Below are 16,037 nucleotides of genomic sequence, written 5' to 3'. Positions count from 1 at the left end.
CTAGCTCTCAGCTCCAGTCACACAGATGAGAATCCCCTGAGGAACCTCCACAACATGAGTCCCAGGCCTGGCCCAGAGGTACTGACTCAGTCTGTAGCCAGACTCAGGCATCAACATATTTTAAAGTTCCCCACGTGATCTGAGAGGACCGGGGCTGAGAACCACTAGGTCTTGGGACAGAGGCATGAGACTTGGAGTCAGATCGCTTAGCTGTAGGTGCTTCCAGGCTTGCTGAGCCTCAGGTTCCTCATCTGTAAAATGGAGAGTGACAAGACCAGCCCCCTAGGTTTGGGACACTGGCAGAACTAAGGCTTGTGTGGACTTTCTGTAGGCATAGCACACCCTGCAAATGTGGGGCATTCTCATGGGGGCCTTCTATGCAGCCTCCCTGTCATCTAGGTTTCTCAAGAATCTCTCTAAATCTAAAGACCCGTTAGCCTCTGTCTGGGGCCCCTCCCTGGAGAAGGCAGTGGCAACCCAATCCAGTACTCTTGCCTGGAAAATCCCATGGACGGAGGAGCCTGGTAGGTTGTAGTCCATGGGGTTGCTAAGAGTCGGACACGACTGAGCGACTTCACTTTCACTTTTCACTTTCCTGCATTGGAGAAGGAAATGGCAACCCACTCCACTGTTCTTGCCTGGAGAATCCCAGGGATGGGGGAGCCTGGTGGGCTGCCGTCTATGAGGTTGCACAGAGTCAGACATGACTGGAGCGACTTAGCAGCAGCAGCAAGGGCCCCTCCCAGGCACCATCCACCTCTTTGCTGAGGTCTCAGATTCTGGCTGGAGTGTGCCCAGGGTGGTTTTACCCTTCAGGGCATCCTCCACTGACAGAGGAGTGCTGGCGATTTACAGCAAAGCCTTTTAAGGAGATGAGCCCTGAGATCTGTGAGCAGAAGAAGCTACTGGGACGTCTGTTTGCTCCCTTTCTGCCAGCTGCACCCTCCCTGCAGAGGGAGAACCTGTTAGGAGGCGTGCTCCTTCTCGGGGAAACAGCTCTGACCACCGCCGTGTAGCTGCCTCCTGGGGGTGGGGAGCTTATTTTAATCAGCAGTTTCTGCCTCAGTTCCAAGATGGTGTCAGGACGACTTGGCGGTATGGGCAGGAGCACCTGTGGGAGTCAGCCCGTGCTGATCCCTGATCGGCTGAGCGTGAGCGTATGAGGCTCCCCTGGTGTGTCTGTCTGCTCCCTCAAACCTCATGGCTGCCCTGAGGAGCAGGTGAAAGAAGTGAAAGTGAAAGTCGCTCAGTCGTGTCCGGCTCTGCGATCCCAGGGACTATACAGTCCATGGAATTTTCCAGGGAAAATACTGGAGTGGGTTGCCATTCCCTTCTCCAGGGGATCTTCCCAACTCAGGGATCGAACCCAGGTCTCCCGCACTGCAGGCAGATTCTTTACCAGCTGAGCCACAGGGGAAGTGAGGAGCAGGTGGTATCACTCTATTTCAAGAATGGGAATATCGAGCTCAGGAAGGCTGAGGGACTTGGGTCAGCCTCCTCCAGGGGGCATAGGCCGTCAGTCCCCCAGGGGCCCAGTTACATGTACTACGATTTTGGGACTTCCTTGAAGGTCCAGTGGTTAAGAATCCACCTTGCAATGCAGAGAATACAGGTTCAATCCCTGGTAGGGGAACTAAGATCCCACATGCCGCAGAGCAACGAAACCGAGACACTACTACTGAGCCTGTGAGCCACAACTAGAGAGTCCACACGCCGCAGTGAAAGGTCCCACACGCTACAACTAAGACCTGAGGGGCAGCCTAAAAAAAGAAAAGTACTAAGATTTTCAAGACAGGGACAGCAGAGCGTGATCCCAAGGATGGGGCCCTGTGGGGCTGCCCAGGTTCCTTGCTCATGAAGCTGGCCCCGAGGGTAATGCTCTCAACTTTGTAGGTCATTGTGAAAACTAGGCAAGGTGACAAATATCAAGCCCTCAACAGTGCCTGGTCTACAGTAAGCCTGAGACAAAGTGGCATTCGTTGGGGACTTGGCAAAGACAGAGAGCCCCAGCAGAGAAGCCAGAGAAGGCTGCCAGATCCAGGACCCGGGACGTCCAGAAAAACGAGGCTGGACGGTAATCCCACCAGGCCTGGGCACGCCCCGCCAGGCAGCCACTGAGCTGCGGGAGAACCTGAAGTTCCTGAAGCAGAAGACAAGCCCTGGGGGCGATCAGCTCCTGTAGTAGTGACGTGTCAGCACCTGGGACCCACACCACACACAAGGACTGCTGTTCAAACACGCCCCTGGCTCGCTCTGGGCCCCTGGGGGCCGCTGCAAAGGATGCCGTGCCAGCCATGAGCTAATGCCCCGGCTGCTGGGGAAGTCAGGTGGGTGCAGCCCAGTCATGCGGCCAACATCGCATTCCAAGATGACCTGTCCTCCTGGACAACTTCCAAACCCGCTTCCTAGATGGGCTCTGAGAGCAGGAAGGATGCTGAAGACCCATTCTCCTCTCATCTCTCTCTCTCTCATGGGACACTTGCTCTCTCTCTCTCTTTTTTTTTTTTTTTTAATACTTTTTATTTATTTGGCTGTGCTGGGTCTTAGTTGCAGCATGTGGGATCTAGTTCCCTGACCAGGGATTGAACCCATGCCCCCTACATTGGGAGTGTGGAGTCCTAACCACTGGACCACCAGAGAAGTACCCCCCCCCCATTGCCCTGTGTTTTCCTAAGAAAGTCTCAGTCACTTTCTCCAGCAGTCTGGATCTCCAGGCTCCAGTCTACTGCTTCTAGTCTGGGGTTCTCCACTAGAAGGGACTCATTTCTTCTCCGTGATACACAAACGTTTCCAACACTGAATCCCGGGCCCTCTCATGGCCGTTGTGACTTTGCACAAGCTGTTTCCCTCAGCCCAGAACGCCCTTTGCTCCCTTCCACATCTCAGTTCTCAGGAATTTTCCCCCTTCAAGTTTTCCTTGACTTGCCTACGCTGCACGTGCCCCCACAATGCCACGAGACCACATCGGGGAAACAATTATGTCATCACAGCAACATTAGGTCACATCTCCTCGGAGCAGCTCAAGCCAGGCATTGTTCTAAGAGCTTCACATGCACGAACACGTCCAGTCCTCACAATACCCTCACGAGGCATGCATTATCACCGTCTCCATGACCGAGGTGAGGAGACCAAAGCCCTGAGAGGTAGAGTAGCCAGCCCCAGGTCACAGAACCAACTGAAAAGGTGGGAACTGAACCCCTGTGGTCTGGCTCCAGGTTGGCTCAAAACAGTGGGCTCGGTGTCCCTCTTAGACCACAGCACTCCTACCAGAAACTTTCTCCACGGTCTCCTCCACTGGACTCTGAGCCTCATGAGGGCTGACTCTTGGAAATGAGGGGGACAAACACTTCATTTGGGGAGCCAAAGCACATAACTGAGGGCTAAGCAGTGTCATAAAGTAAGATGAAGACCAAAAGACTCTCCCCTACATTTCTACGTGTCCCTTAGATGGGGTGGTGCCACCTCCAGGTGAGGCTGGATGACTTCTGTCCACTCAAAGAAGCCTTTACTGAGTCCATTTGCAGGGACTTCCCTGGTGGTCCATTGGCTAGGACTTTGCCCTCCCAACACAGGGGGTCCAGGTTCAAACCCTGGAAGGAATGAGATCCCACATGCCTCAACTAAGTGGGAGTGCAGCCAAATTTAGGGAAAAAAAAAAAAACAACTCCACCAGCATCCATAGTTGATTGTTTGCTAATTTACAATCTACTATGGGTAATGCTTGATGAGGATGCAGTAAGAATTTTCCATACGGGTAAATTTACACTGCTGCTGCTCCTTCTAGTAGAAGTGCCACCCATGGGTCCCCGTGCCTCAGCTGACACGCTCTGGTTTTCACTGGGGTGATACCCGCAGCACAGGCTCTTTTGCACACGCGTAGGAGGCTGGCCCTGGCCTCCAGCAGCAGAGCACTGGGTAACATGCAGAACCGGAGTGGAGATGAACAGCCCCTTAAGGCATCCCATCCTGGCCAGATCTGCCTTGCTGAGGAAAGTCAGATTCTGTGAGGGCTTCAGCCGTAGCGCAGCCAGTCCTTCACTGTGGAAATGTCCCTGCAGAAGACAGATCCAGCTGCGGGGCCCACTCCCGGGGCCGCACCTCCAGCTCTGGGTCCACTGCTGTGCCTTCCACTGCCTCTGCTCATCCACCTTCTCCTCCTGAGTCAGGCTAGACCCACTAGTCCCTAAAAGAGAGCCTCCCTGTGGCTGTGTTTTCTGTGTCCTGAGGCCTAAAATACCTATCAGAGGCACTCAGGCCCAGGGCTGAGGGACCACCTAAGCAGGAGGGGAGCGGCAGCACCCATTCTGGCCTTAGCCGGGCCAGGCCCGCCGGCCACCTCCCAGCAGGGCCACAAAGCCCCACCTTCCACCCACAGGCATGCCCTGAGAGCAGGTCAGAGGCTGCCGGGTCTGAAGACAAAGGGACCCCTGCTTCCTGCTGCGGGTCTGTCCTTTGGGAGGGGGCGATCCCTTTCCAGTGGGAGCTGGGAGACTTGGGTCTCGGCCCCTCTTTTGAAAATGAAGTGGCTGCAGTGTCTGTCCCACAGCCACCCGCAGGGCTGAAAGGACAGAGCCGGGGAAAAGCGCTTTGTGGTCTGCACTTCACATTATGAACTTCCAAGGTGGCTGAGGCCACGACTCACACCCGAATCGTTTTCTTTCCTCTTCTAAAGCAGCGAATCCCTCTTTGTTCCAGGTGAGTGACAGGTCAGTAGGTGTGGGGCATGGAGGTGGAGTTGTGATGAGGCTGGCTTTTCAGTATGGGGTTTCGTCATAAAACCCTGATGCTTATTTTAAATGGAGAGCCCAGGGCTGGGCCTCAGGACTGACCTCCGGTGGCCAATGGAGGCTGGGAGACCCCATCGGTGCTCTGTAGGCTCGTGGGAGCCCTAACAACCGGGGGTGAGAGGCTGGGGGACACAGCCCCATGCCCCATGGAGCGACCCACAGTCTCCAGGGCACTTCCAGGAGCTGCCAGAGAGCGGGTTTTCTCGCCTCCTCTGAGGTTGCCATGGTGACCGAAGCAGGAGGGGACACTGCTGGTTTGGCCCTGCACAGCTCATCTTTCCCAGCTCATCTTTATTCCTGGTCTTGGTCAGAGCTGGTGTTGGGAGCACCTGAGATGGGGAAGACACAGTGCAGAGACAGGACCCTGGGTACCAACTGAGGGTGCACGGTGGGGACGGAATGAATTGGGACACTGTGTGTGTGTGTGTCTATGTATTTGTGTGTGCATGCGCACGTGTGTGTGGTGGGGTGGGCCTTATTGCGATTGTGCTCTGGACGTGCACAGTGGGGGAGGCTGGTGAGGACAGTGGGGTGGTACCTGGGTTCCTCCCATCCACCCATGATGTGCTCCTCAGGGGCCGCAAGCTGCCACCAGGAGAACCCTTCACTCACCACTTCCAGAAAGCCACCCCTTGGCTGCCTAGCTCACTCCTCCTGCCCCAAACCACTGTGAGACTCCAGCCATCTCCTCTAAGACTCTGAGACTGTGCCCCCCGCCCTCATGCCTTGCTCTCCCTGATCTCACAGCACCACTCAGATGCCGCCTCCACAGACACCGGCTGTGACCAGCCCACTGGGATGTCCCTGCTTCCCTTCCTTTATAGCTCTTCCCACTCACGCAACTAGGATATTACACAGTGATCACGTGTATCACCCATGGGAATGTAAGCCCGAGCATAGGGACTTCGTCTTTTCACTACTGTGATCCTAGCGCTCAGAACCGCGCCTAGCACATAGTAGGTGCTCAATAAACTCGATGAACAAGTGAAGGAATGATAGGATGAATGGAAGAGGGAAGACTCTCTGGACAGTCGGTTTCACCCTTTGGCCCATCACTGGCCCTTGAGGGACGCCCTTCTCTTAGCTGGGTCTAGAGCTCTGCCTTGAAGCTCATCTGAGGGCTAGTCTCCTCTCCAAAGTCCTCTAGGAAACCCCACCTTCCAAGCCATCCTCTGAATGTTCCCAGCACTGTCACTCGCGCTGTACCCAAGGCCTGTGTGACCTTGAACCGTGAGAGCGTCTAGGCTCCCTGACCACCGTCTAGCCCCTGGATGGGAAGGACCTTCCTTTCTCTTTTGTGTTCGGAGTTCTGCAAATAGCGGATGTTCATTAAATGCTGAGGATGGTGGCGCTGTGAACCAGCGAACAAATTCACACCTCCAGATGGTTTCCTGCCCAGTAGAAGACCCCCTGCAAGTTCAAGGTCAGAATGTTTCTAGCGAGTCTGAGTGGGGAGGGCAGGGGTGGTTTAGGAAGCTGGTCTCAACTTGATGTTTAAGCCTTTCCATGTAGCCTCATGTTTGAATTTGACAAGTCTCTGCTGCTGCTGCTGCGGCCGCTGCTAGGTCGCTTCAGTCATGTCCGACTCCGTGCGACTCCATAGGCAGCCCACCAGGCTCCCTTGTCCCTGGGATTCTCCAGGCAAGAACACTGGAGTGGGTTGCCATTGCCTTCTCCCGACAAGTCTCTGAGGCTAGTTCAGACACCATCTCATTCTCCTCTACAGTCCTCTAGCCCAGTGGACGGGTGGAAGGAGGCCGGGGGGTGCTACGTTCCTCGCTCCCTCACCGCCTGCTCCAGGAGTCCCAGGACTGCTGCTGGGGGAGGGGAATGGGTCCCCCATTTTGGTCAGGCCCAGCCTGGGAGGGAAAGAGGCGTCCCTGACCTGGGAGTCCGTTCCAAGAACCCCATCCCCACCCCCACCAACTCGAGTGACTGTGGTGACTCACTTCCCCTTAGGGTTTCGCTTCTCCCCTCTGAAATGCACAGTCTGGGGGTAATGGCCTTGACCCTTATTCCCTGCCAATAAGTGCAGAGTCTAGACCACAGCACCCCATGGGGTTGTCACCTTGTCACGAAGTCGCACTCACAGGGGGGCAGGGACAGAGGAACCCACTCACCCGCGCTCTCCCAGGCGTTTCTCCCAGTGAAGCTTGGTTTGCAAGTCCTGTGCTAATGGCTGCACCTCAGGTTATCACTCAGAGCTCCCTTGTCCACACCTGAAATCACAAGAGTCATCACAAGCACTGGGAAATCACACCGTAGTTTACAAACGTTTCCCCATACTCACTTGATGACCTGGGGTAGAAAGACCTTCCTGAGAGTATAATAGAGAAGCCACAAACCAGAGATGTTGCAAGACACAGCTCCGTTCAGGGAGCTGGCTGGGCTTGAACCCATATCTTCTGACTCCAAGTGGAGCTTCCAATGTCTAAAATATGGAGAAAGCTTGCTCTGTCTCGCTGGGACACTGTGAGCAGGCAAGGATCTATAAAAATATTTGTCAGGACTTCTGTGCTTTCAAAGAGCTCGGTCCACACTGAATAATTGATGGGCCTGCTCCCCACCGCAGAGAGAGGCCACATAGGCCTCCCGCTGAGGCTGGGAATGGAGAGACCTTTCCTATCATTTTCCCCAGTGAAAGAGGTGGCCGAGAAAACCTCCGAAAAAGACTTGTGTCTCCCCCCGGGTGGGGGAGAGGTCCTGGCTCCCGGGAGCCACAGATGTAATTTACTGCCGGGCTGAAAGGAGAGGAGGGGCCGCCGGGCCACACAGCATCCCCGCCACTGTGTCCCTTCCAAGGCTGCGAGGCCCTGGGAAAGGGCTGCTCGGCTCCGACAGGCGACAGGCGGGAGAAAGGTGCCTGAGAATCTGAGGGTCCCTCGGGGGGAGCGAGGGGATTAGCCATGGGAAACACAGAGTCCGAGGCGGAGGTTCTCCTCCGTGAGAACCCTGACGAGGCAGAGATGTGCAGGAGGGGTGAGGCAACCCTTCGCTGCCCGGCCGACCGCTGCATGTGACCGCGGGGTTCTTCTGGCCAAAGGCCATGGCAGCAGGGATTAGGGGGCAGAAAGCAGACACAGAGTGGCCTTTAAAGCAATTTGCAGAGATCAAAGTAGAAGGCTGTTTGAGCAGACACTCTAAGAACAGGGAACGTTTCACAGCTGAGGATGCAGGATCCTCTCCCGTGGGGTGTATCCACCCCACACCCAAGGGTCCCCTAATTGGCATTTGTCTCAGCTCCCAGACAAGTCAGAGTTAGGACTATCTGAGTCCACAGGATAACGGGCTTCAACTTCAAATAAGCGGAAGCAACCAGGTCAGGCTCAAATGGGAAACTATTGGGATGACTGGTTTTCTGTTTCACTCTGCATCGAAAGTTCCAAAGCCTGATGGTTTGGCAAGGACTTCCTAGGAAGTTTCACTGGCTTCTGCATAGTCTGTCTGGGCATGCTGACTTCTCAGGGGGGTGCAGGGCCCTCAGAGTTTCCCTGTGTTTGGGCAAGTCCTGAACTAAGGATGTGTGGGAGCTCTGTCTGCAGCTCCCCCAAAGCACAGCCCTGCACTCTCTGGGGCCCCGGGCAGAACAGAAAGTAGGATGTGTGACCTTGCTCCCCTTTGGTGTCAGCGTGAGCTGGACACAGCCAGATGCTGAGCTGCCTGAATTCACACATCACAAAGGGCAGGAATCAGGAGTTGGAGAAAGAAATGGAAAAAGAGATGAAACAGGTTAGGGATGAGGCAGGGCTGGTTGTTGGTGGATGTGGGTTGATGGCTAAGCCCTGACACTAATTCTCTGACCTTGGGATCATGATGGAATCAATTGCAAAGCCTTGCAAGGATCGAATGAGTATATGTGAATTCTTAATTATGCCTCTAATAGGACAGTCCCCTCCTGCCCATGACAGTGCTTGGCTGAACTCTCCTTGGCTGCCAAACCACTGAAGTTAGCTCACTCATTTCTGTGTGCCACAGAATTTGCAGAATATCACTCTACTGTCAGCCCAGAACTCTGGGCTGCACAAATGGTCTGTTCTCTTCAGCAACTCTCATCAGACTCTACACTCCTTGAGAACAGAGCTGGCGTCTTATGCTTCCTTGGTGAGATGTCAATGATTGACCTTAAAATCCTTCTCAGACATGAGATATTCCATGTGGTATTGTGAGGCCAGCGGAAACCAGCTGCATTCAACAAGGGACATCCCAACCCCAGCCGGGAGCCTAGTGTAGGATTCCCTACCCCAGGAGGGGCGCTGGCAAATGCTTGAGGGTCCTTCTTACTGCTCAACACCAGACATTTGATAATTAACACAGTAAACATTAGAAATGCATTCTCGTTGGTGAAAACAGAGGTATTCAAGATATGCCGGCCAAATGAATTTTGACTCATGAAAGGGTAGGGAGAAAGAATCTGGCAAGACCTTGAGGGAGGTATGATCGGGCCTTCTAGAGAGATAGAAGACTGTGAGTTGAACCAAGCTCACAGAACAGGCTGTCTGACCTCTGCTGGACCCATTTGCAAATAAACAAGTGTTCAAAAAATGTCTAGATGGGTGGCAGAATTCAGTCTGAGGCTTATCTTCATTCAGCCTGATATTGACGTTTGCTCTCACCTCATAGTTTTCAGTGGCTGCCATCAAACAAGTAAACAAACAACAACACAACAGAGCCTGAGAGTCTGGACCAAGCCCGTAGGTCAGTAAAACGATGTCCCCAGGTCAAGACACATGTGAATGTTCACGAGGGGACAGTGTGGCTTTAACTTGATGATGGACAAGGATGGTGAGGGCCTGAAGTGGCCTGCCCGGTCAAGGATCCTGATCTAGAACCTTCCTGTGCACTCCTCACCAGGCACCACCCCGGCTGGCCTCCCAGGGCTGAACTGGCCAGCTCACACTCAGACCCAGCTGGCTTCCTGGAATGAGGAAAGGCTGCTCAGCCTTCAGTGAGCCTGAGCTGCAGGTGCAGTGGAGGTCTCTGTCTGGGCCCATTATGTCCCTGGAAACCAGCTCTGAGTTGGGCCTTCCAGGTCCCCAGGGACAAGCCTGACGACAAAGCCTCTGGGAATACATAAGCAGCTCCCACATCTGAATCAGGATACCTGAGGGAATCTCTGGCCGTCCTGGAGAGATGGCTTTGAAGAAGTGGGGCTCAGTTTGTGCCTGGGAGGAGATGAACCCCGCCCCTCCCCAGGGCTGTGTGAAGGCTGCTGCCCAGGGGCCAGGAGTGAGGTGGCCCATGCTGGTGGGGAGTTCACTGTCCTCCTACCCTCCTAGATGGTGTGCCCACAGGGAGAATAGCTCCTATGCGCTGCATTTCTTTCCTTAAGGAGCTTTTCACGGGCTAGTGCTGTTGTGGGTTGGGGGTGGGGTGGGGTGGCTGTTGGGTGGCGTCAAGAGGACAAAAGATTGGTATGGGGCAGTGCACGCTGCTAACTTCTCTTGACAATTTCTCTGTTTTCCTCTTTTTTCCTGCCTCTCTAGAGAGAAGTATGGAGGGGTAGGGGAGACAGGTGCAGAGGAGGGGGCAGCGATGGGCTTTCCTGCACCAGGGCAGCTGTCCTAACCATGCAGAAGCTGACATTTGCAGTCTTCCTAACTCACGTTGGCAACTTGACCCCCTGGGGCAGCTCAGACTCTGCAGGCTGATGACAAAGTTCCTTCCAACCACCTCGCCCACCTCCAGATCCTTCCGGGTCCACTTGCCCACTGCCCCCTGTTTAGTCCATGCGCACCCCCTTGAGCTCTGCTTCAGAATTTGCCTTCCCTTTCTTCTCGCCTCGGTCCAAATCCCAGAGTCCACGTGCGTGCTAAGAGTCACCTTGATTAATCCTAGAAGATTTCCATTTCATGAGTGAGAACTCCCTTCCCGCCTAGTCAGGAAACTGAGATCCAACTGCTCCCACCGTCATTCATCTTTCACCTTTGCAAACAGTTCTGTGTCCCAGGCAAACAAAGAGCGACTGCTGGGGAAGGCACAGCTCCCAGAAGGTTCTGGGAATTCCAGACACTCCTGTGGGGCCAAGGGAGTTTTCCATGAGCAAAATTTACCTAGAGAGTGCCACCTGCATGCGTGAGGAGACTGACAAGCAGTTTCTTCCTCGCTGGGCTGGGGCTCAGTGGATCTCTCTCAGCGATACTTAGGCACTGCCTGAATTTACTTCCCTGCCACAGTCCCTCTTGGAAAAAGGCCAAGCTGGTAGATATGGAGGTGGGACTGTTAATTTAGTGGAATCCCATGCATGTAATTGGGAGGACAAGACAGCAAGTACACAAGAAGTTGGGGGTCTTTGAGTGGGCAAAGAGGAAAAGGGGGTGAGGGAGGACCCTTTCCTCTCTTGGCTTCAGGGGAGTGGGATTGAAGACAGCCAGGTGGAATGCAGAGCCTGGCTTCTCTCCTGGCTCCACAGGGCCCTTGAGACCGCCAGGGACATTCCCAGGTCGCAGGACAAGCCCCTCCACGCAGCCTGCTTTTCATCTGGTTTCTTCCCTCTCTGCTCAGATGTTCAAAGCCTTCCTTTGAGATCACTGTCTTAGGAGTCAGGCATATGGGGCTGAATCTCTCTGCTCTTTCACCAGTCCCATGCGCTGCACCAAGTTACTGACTCTCTTGGAGACCCATTGGTAAAATGGGGGTATAATGTCTCCTCGAAGGGCGATCATGAGGATAAAATGGGCAGTGGGTGTGCAGGGTTCTCAAGCCATGCCCGACTGGCAAATGCACTCAGGGAAGAAGAGCTGTCATCACTGTGCACTCTGAGTACAGCTCCTGGCTGCTTTGCCAAGCCCCTTAAAAACCCACCAGCAGAAGCTCCCACCCCGAAGACACGGCTAGGCAGAGGCGCCCTGACCATCTCTGCTCTCCCAGGACTTTGCCCAGCTCAGCATCTCACCTGGAGGGTGGTGGCACTGTCTCTGGGGATCGGAAAGGAAGCTGCTTTAGAACCACGCCTCCCTCGGGCACTCTAGGGATTGCCCTGTTGGCGGGATCTAGCTCATTCCACCTGGGATTCACTGGGAACTGCTGGGAGCTGGTGGAAACAATCCGGAGAGCATGGCTGTGGATTTGAGACAGTGGTCTAACAACCTGGAATCAATTCACCTTCCAAATCTTTTCAGGAGAAACAGGGAATGAGAAACAGATACAGGTAATATGGGATTTAAAAAAAAAAAGCAGCAGAACAGTCAACGTGACTTGGTGCACACAGACATCTGCCTCCTGGCCACAGGCTGTACAGACCTGCCCGCCTTCTCTCAGTGACCGGTAGTCAGCCACAGGGCTACTCATTCCCCCAGGCCCTCCTGGCTGCGCAGTTCCTGCTGACCACACTGACCTCAGCCCTTCAGAGCACTCTCAGGCCCAAGTGCCCTTGGGTCACTTCTCCTGAGTTAGTGATTGCATCCTTGGGACAGGAACACCCACATCACTGAGCCTGAAGTAGACAGAAGGGACCAGGTGGGCTTGGAGGTGACCAGCGGTCAGGAAACCTGGAGAGACGGACTGGGGCTCCTCCCTTTCATATCTCAAACCTCAAATCTCCACCCAGATCTTATCCCTGGAAGAGGCCAGCTGGGATGTGAGAGATGGAGGCCACCCACCCGTCCACTTCCGCTGAGGGCAGTAAGCCCCCAGGAGCGGGTGAGGCAGGACCTCATCTCCTGCGGGCGGGTGCGGGGTGTCCACTCCAGCGTGCCCTGAGGTGGGTGCTCCCGCAGTCCCCGCTGCTCCCCTCTACTGCCAGTTCTGGGGACCTGCGGTGCCCCAAGAGCCCCCTCCCCTGGCGGCGCCGAAGGCAACAGACAAACCACCTCTAGACCGGCCCCCAGACCTGGGATCATCCCCGCACAGCCGCGAACCCACCTTCCCGTGCGCTCCGAGGCCCCTCCAGGGGTGTCACCAGGTCCCCGCCTTCTCCTTCCGAAGCGGGCTCCCGGCTCCTCCGCAGCCTCTGGCCTCGGCTTCGGGGCTGAGCCGGCTTCTGCCTCCCTTTCTCTCTTGCAACGGTGAATTCTCAGCACTATTCTTTTTTTTAAGGGACTTTTTTTTTTTTTTTGCGTTGCGTCAGGGCGGTTGCCTGGCGACAGCGGAGCTATTCCGCCGCGAGTCCTTTCAGCCGAGATCCCCCTCCAGCTTCTCATTCAAGCCTCTCCGCCCGGGGCTCCGGGGCCCAGGGCGCGCCGGGTCCTAAAGCCCTTCTAGCTGCTCGTTCCCGGCCAGGACCTCAACCCGAGCAGCGGAGAGTGGAAGCAAACCGCACGCGATGGCCCAAACCCTAGACGAAACCAAACCCAAATAGACTTAAAAAAAAAAAGAAAGAAAGAAACCAAGGCGGTTTTCCTCCAAGCATGGCAACGTGGCTTTCCCACTGTCAGCAGTTTGCCTGCGTGGAGGGGGCAGGAGAACCCCTTTTCCAGCGGTGTCGGCAAACGGAACCTACACCCCACCCGCCAGCGGCTTGAATTCCAAGCACCAGCAGCAAGGCCTGTATACTGAGTGCCCAGAACGTACCACACCATCACAGCCCCTCGGTGGGTCAGCTTACAGATGAGGAAACTGAGGCTCAGAGAGGCAAAGTAGAAGCAGACGTTCTTCTAGATCCGTCTCCCAGACCAGTACGGGGATTGGGCGGGGGGCAGGGGGCGCTACCCTAGAGCTTGTGTTTCCCCCACTAACCACAGCTTGCCTCGAGGCACAGAATACTAGGTGCTGTGCCAACCGCTGGAACCCCTGGAGATGAGTGCCCTTGCTCCACCAGAGCCTAGAGCTCCAGGCATCTAAGACACATACAGGACTGCAACCTGGTCTGCCCGACCCAGGCCTTTAGGATCAGTCCTGACTGCAGACAGGGTACTCCAGTCCCCATGACGGGGGCGGGGTGGGGGGGGGGCGGGGGGAGGCGGGCGGTGCAGAATTCCTCCTCTCCCTGGGAGTTCCCGCCCCAGGGCTGATTACTGGAAGTTAGCCCTACTCTCAGGGGCAGCTTAGACACGGCCAGGTTCTTTTCCTAGACTCTTGACTCTTCTCTGCGGGCTCCTTCAAAGTTATCCATCTCATCTCCCATGCTCAGGACGGTACTGGAGATGCAGGGCAAGCATTGTTATTTCCAGGGTAGATGTACACACTGAGGACTGGGGCTGCAGAGAGGCTTGACCCGAGGTGACCCGCCTTCTTTTCTGTGGGACTTAGCTCCCAAGATGCTTGAGACCCTTGTGCTGCCCTCTGGTGCCCATGACCCTCAGTTCAGTTCAGTTCAGTTCAGTTCAGTTCAGTTCAGTTCAGTCGCTCAGTCGTGTCTGACTCTTTGCGACCCCATGAATCGCAGCCCGCCAGGCCTCCCTGTCCATCACCAACTCCCAGAGTTCACTCAGACTCACGTCCATCGAGTCCGTGATGCCATCCAGCCATCTCATCCTCGGTCGTCCCTTTCTCCTCCTGCCCCCAATCCCTCCCAGCATCAGTCTTTTCCAGTGAGTCAACTCTTCCGCATGAGGTGGCCAAAGTCCTGGAGCTTCAGCTTCAGCAGCATTCCTTCAGAGACCCTCACTGGGTGCAAGTCCCCATCTGAGCCTTGTCCAACTTCCTTTCTTCCTCTTTCACTAGGAGATCCGCTAAGGATTTTGTCAAAGGAGACGCCCCACTAACGGGAGCACCTCTTCATGCAAACGGGCTGATGGTGCTAAACCCGCAAGTTGTTCTTGAACAGGGGCTTTCTGGAGAGTCCCTGGCATTGACTCAATCTCTTGACTTTAGCTCTTAAATATGAAAAGTGAAAGTGAAAGTCGATTAGTTGGTTCTGACTCTTTGTGACCCCATGGACTGTAGCCTGCCAGGCTCCTCTGTCCATGGAGTTCTCCAGGCAAGAACACCGGAGTGGGTAGCCATTCCCTCTTCCACAGGATCTTCCTGACCCAGAGATCGAACCTGTGTCTCCCATATTGGAGGCAGATTCTTTACCATCTGAGCCATCAGGGAGCCCTCGTATGGATCCCACCTTTCCATTTCTTCCATCCCCTCTGCCACTGTCCTGGCTCATGTCAGCTCAGTTAGCCATCCAAATAAAATTCTCAATAAAAACCTGATGACATAGAAAAATGCTAATGATCTCACACTAAGCAAATAAGACCGGAACATCAAATGTCGAAGTAAATAAGACAGTATGAAACCTTTAATTCTAATATTTAATATTTAATCATTTTATACAGGTAGAAAAAAGATCTGGAGGAGGCATGCAAATTTCAGCTGTGATTTTTTTCTAGGGTGGTGGAATAACAGAGAATTTTAAATTTCTTCTACAGACTTGCATTAAATTTCTACGGTGAATTGTTTTTGTAATTTGCAATGTTAAAAATGAGCTTGGGGTATGAACCTGATGTCTCCTGCTCTGAATGCCTTTTATACGAAGAGCTGTGAGGCTGGGCTGGAGCTCAGAGCAGCAGAGTTCCCTCGGGGCTCTTCCCCTCCAGTGGCTGTTTGGACCACAGGACATTGGGCTGGTCCAGGAAGTGCCTGTCATTCAGAGGCTCTCTGCTGCCCTTATCTCTCGAAAGGGATTGACTCAGGCTGAAGCACAGAAAGGAGACGAAGACCAGCTTCCCATCCTGTAGGGAGCCCAGAAGGTCAATGAGCATTTATGGGTGGCTTGCTCTGTACCACCCAGTGCCAAGGGTCAGGTGTGGAGCCTGACACTTATTGATGTAGGAATTAATTAACAAAGAGCATGCACCTTAGAACTAGAGTTGGGGTGAGGGGGCGGTGGCAGAGGCCATCTAAGCCCAGATGAGGAAGATGAGGGAGTTGGCTAGGAGAAGGGATGGGAAGCCTGACAAGACCAGGGAAGGAATCGCATTTGCAAGAGTGTGTGCAGGCCAGAGGGGGCTTGACCGCGGCTGAGAGGAAGAGTGCAAGAGCGCATAATGGGCCAAAGTGAGGTCTTTGAACATGACCCTGAAAGCAGAGAGTTAAGAAGGTCACTTGTCACAGCTTTTGTGTCTTAGAAAACCTGGCTGGGTGAGGGGACAAGACAGGAGGCAAAGAGACCAATAAAGAGAATGTTTGCACCTTTTCAGTGGCGAGACATGTTGAGAGTTCAGGCCCCCAGCAGGGAGAGGCTCACTGTGTCCCCAGGTGATGCTGGACCATGGGGAGAGCAGCGTGGGGGAGAGGCCCAGCAGGGATCTGGAGGCAGGCAGGCTCAGGTTCAAGTCCTGGCTCTTCTGTGGCTGGTGTGTGCCTGTGTAGAGTCACTCAAGT

General features: G+C 54.5%; 1 protein-coding gene across 2 annotated transcripts in view; it reads right to left on the bottom strand.

The window, feature by feature from the left end:
* Nucleotides 1–13,262, bottom strand: part of FAM167A (family with sequence similarity 167 member A) — a 32,646-nt gene extending 19,384 nt beyond the window's left edge. Inside the window, exon 1 of one of the 2 annotated variants that reach the window (XM_040233693.1) lies at nt 12,648–13,262. The gene's annotated coding sequence lies outside the window, so the exon portion shown is untranslated. Of the gene's footprint in view, nt 1–6,907; nt 7,042–12,647 lie in introns of those variants that run through there. The other variant, XM_040233772.1, reaches the window with a different exon arrangement.
* Nucleotides 13,263–16,037: the final 2,775 nt, after the last annotated feature.

Source organism: Oryx dammah, unplaced genomic scaffold (assembly GCF_014754425.2).
Source record: "Oryx dammah isolate SB20612 unplaced genomic scaffold, SCBI_Odam_1.1 HiC_scaffold_1, whole genome shotgun sequence".
Taxonomy (NCBI): domain Eukaryota; kingdom Metazoa; phylum Chordata; class Mammalia; order Artiodactyla; family Bovidae; genus Oryx; species Oryx dammah.
The sequence above is the reverse complement of the archived record's forward strand: the minus strand, read 5'-3'. Positions and strand labels throughout refer to the sequence as shown.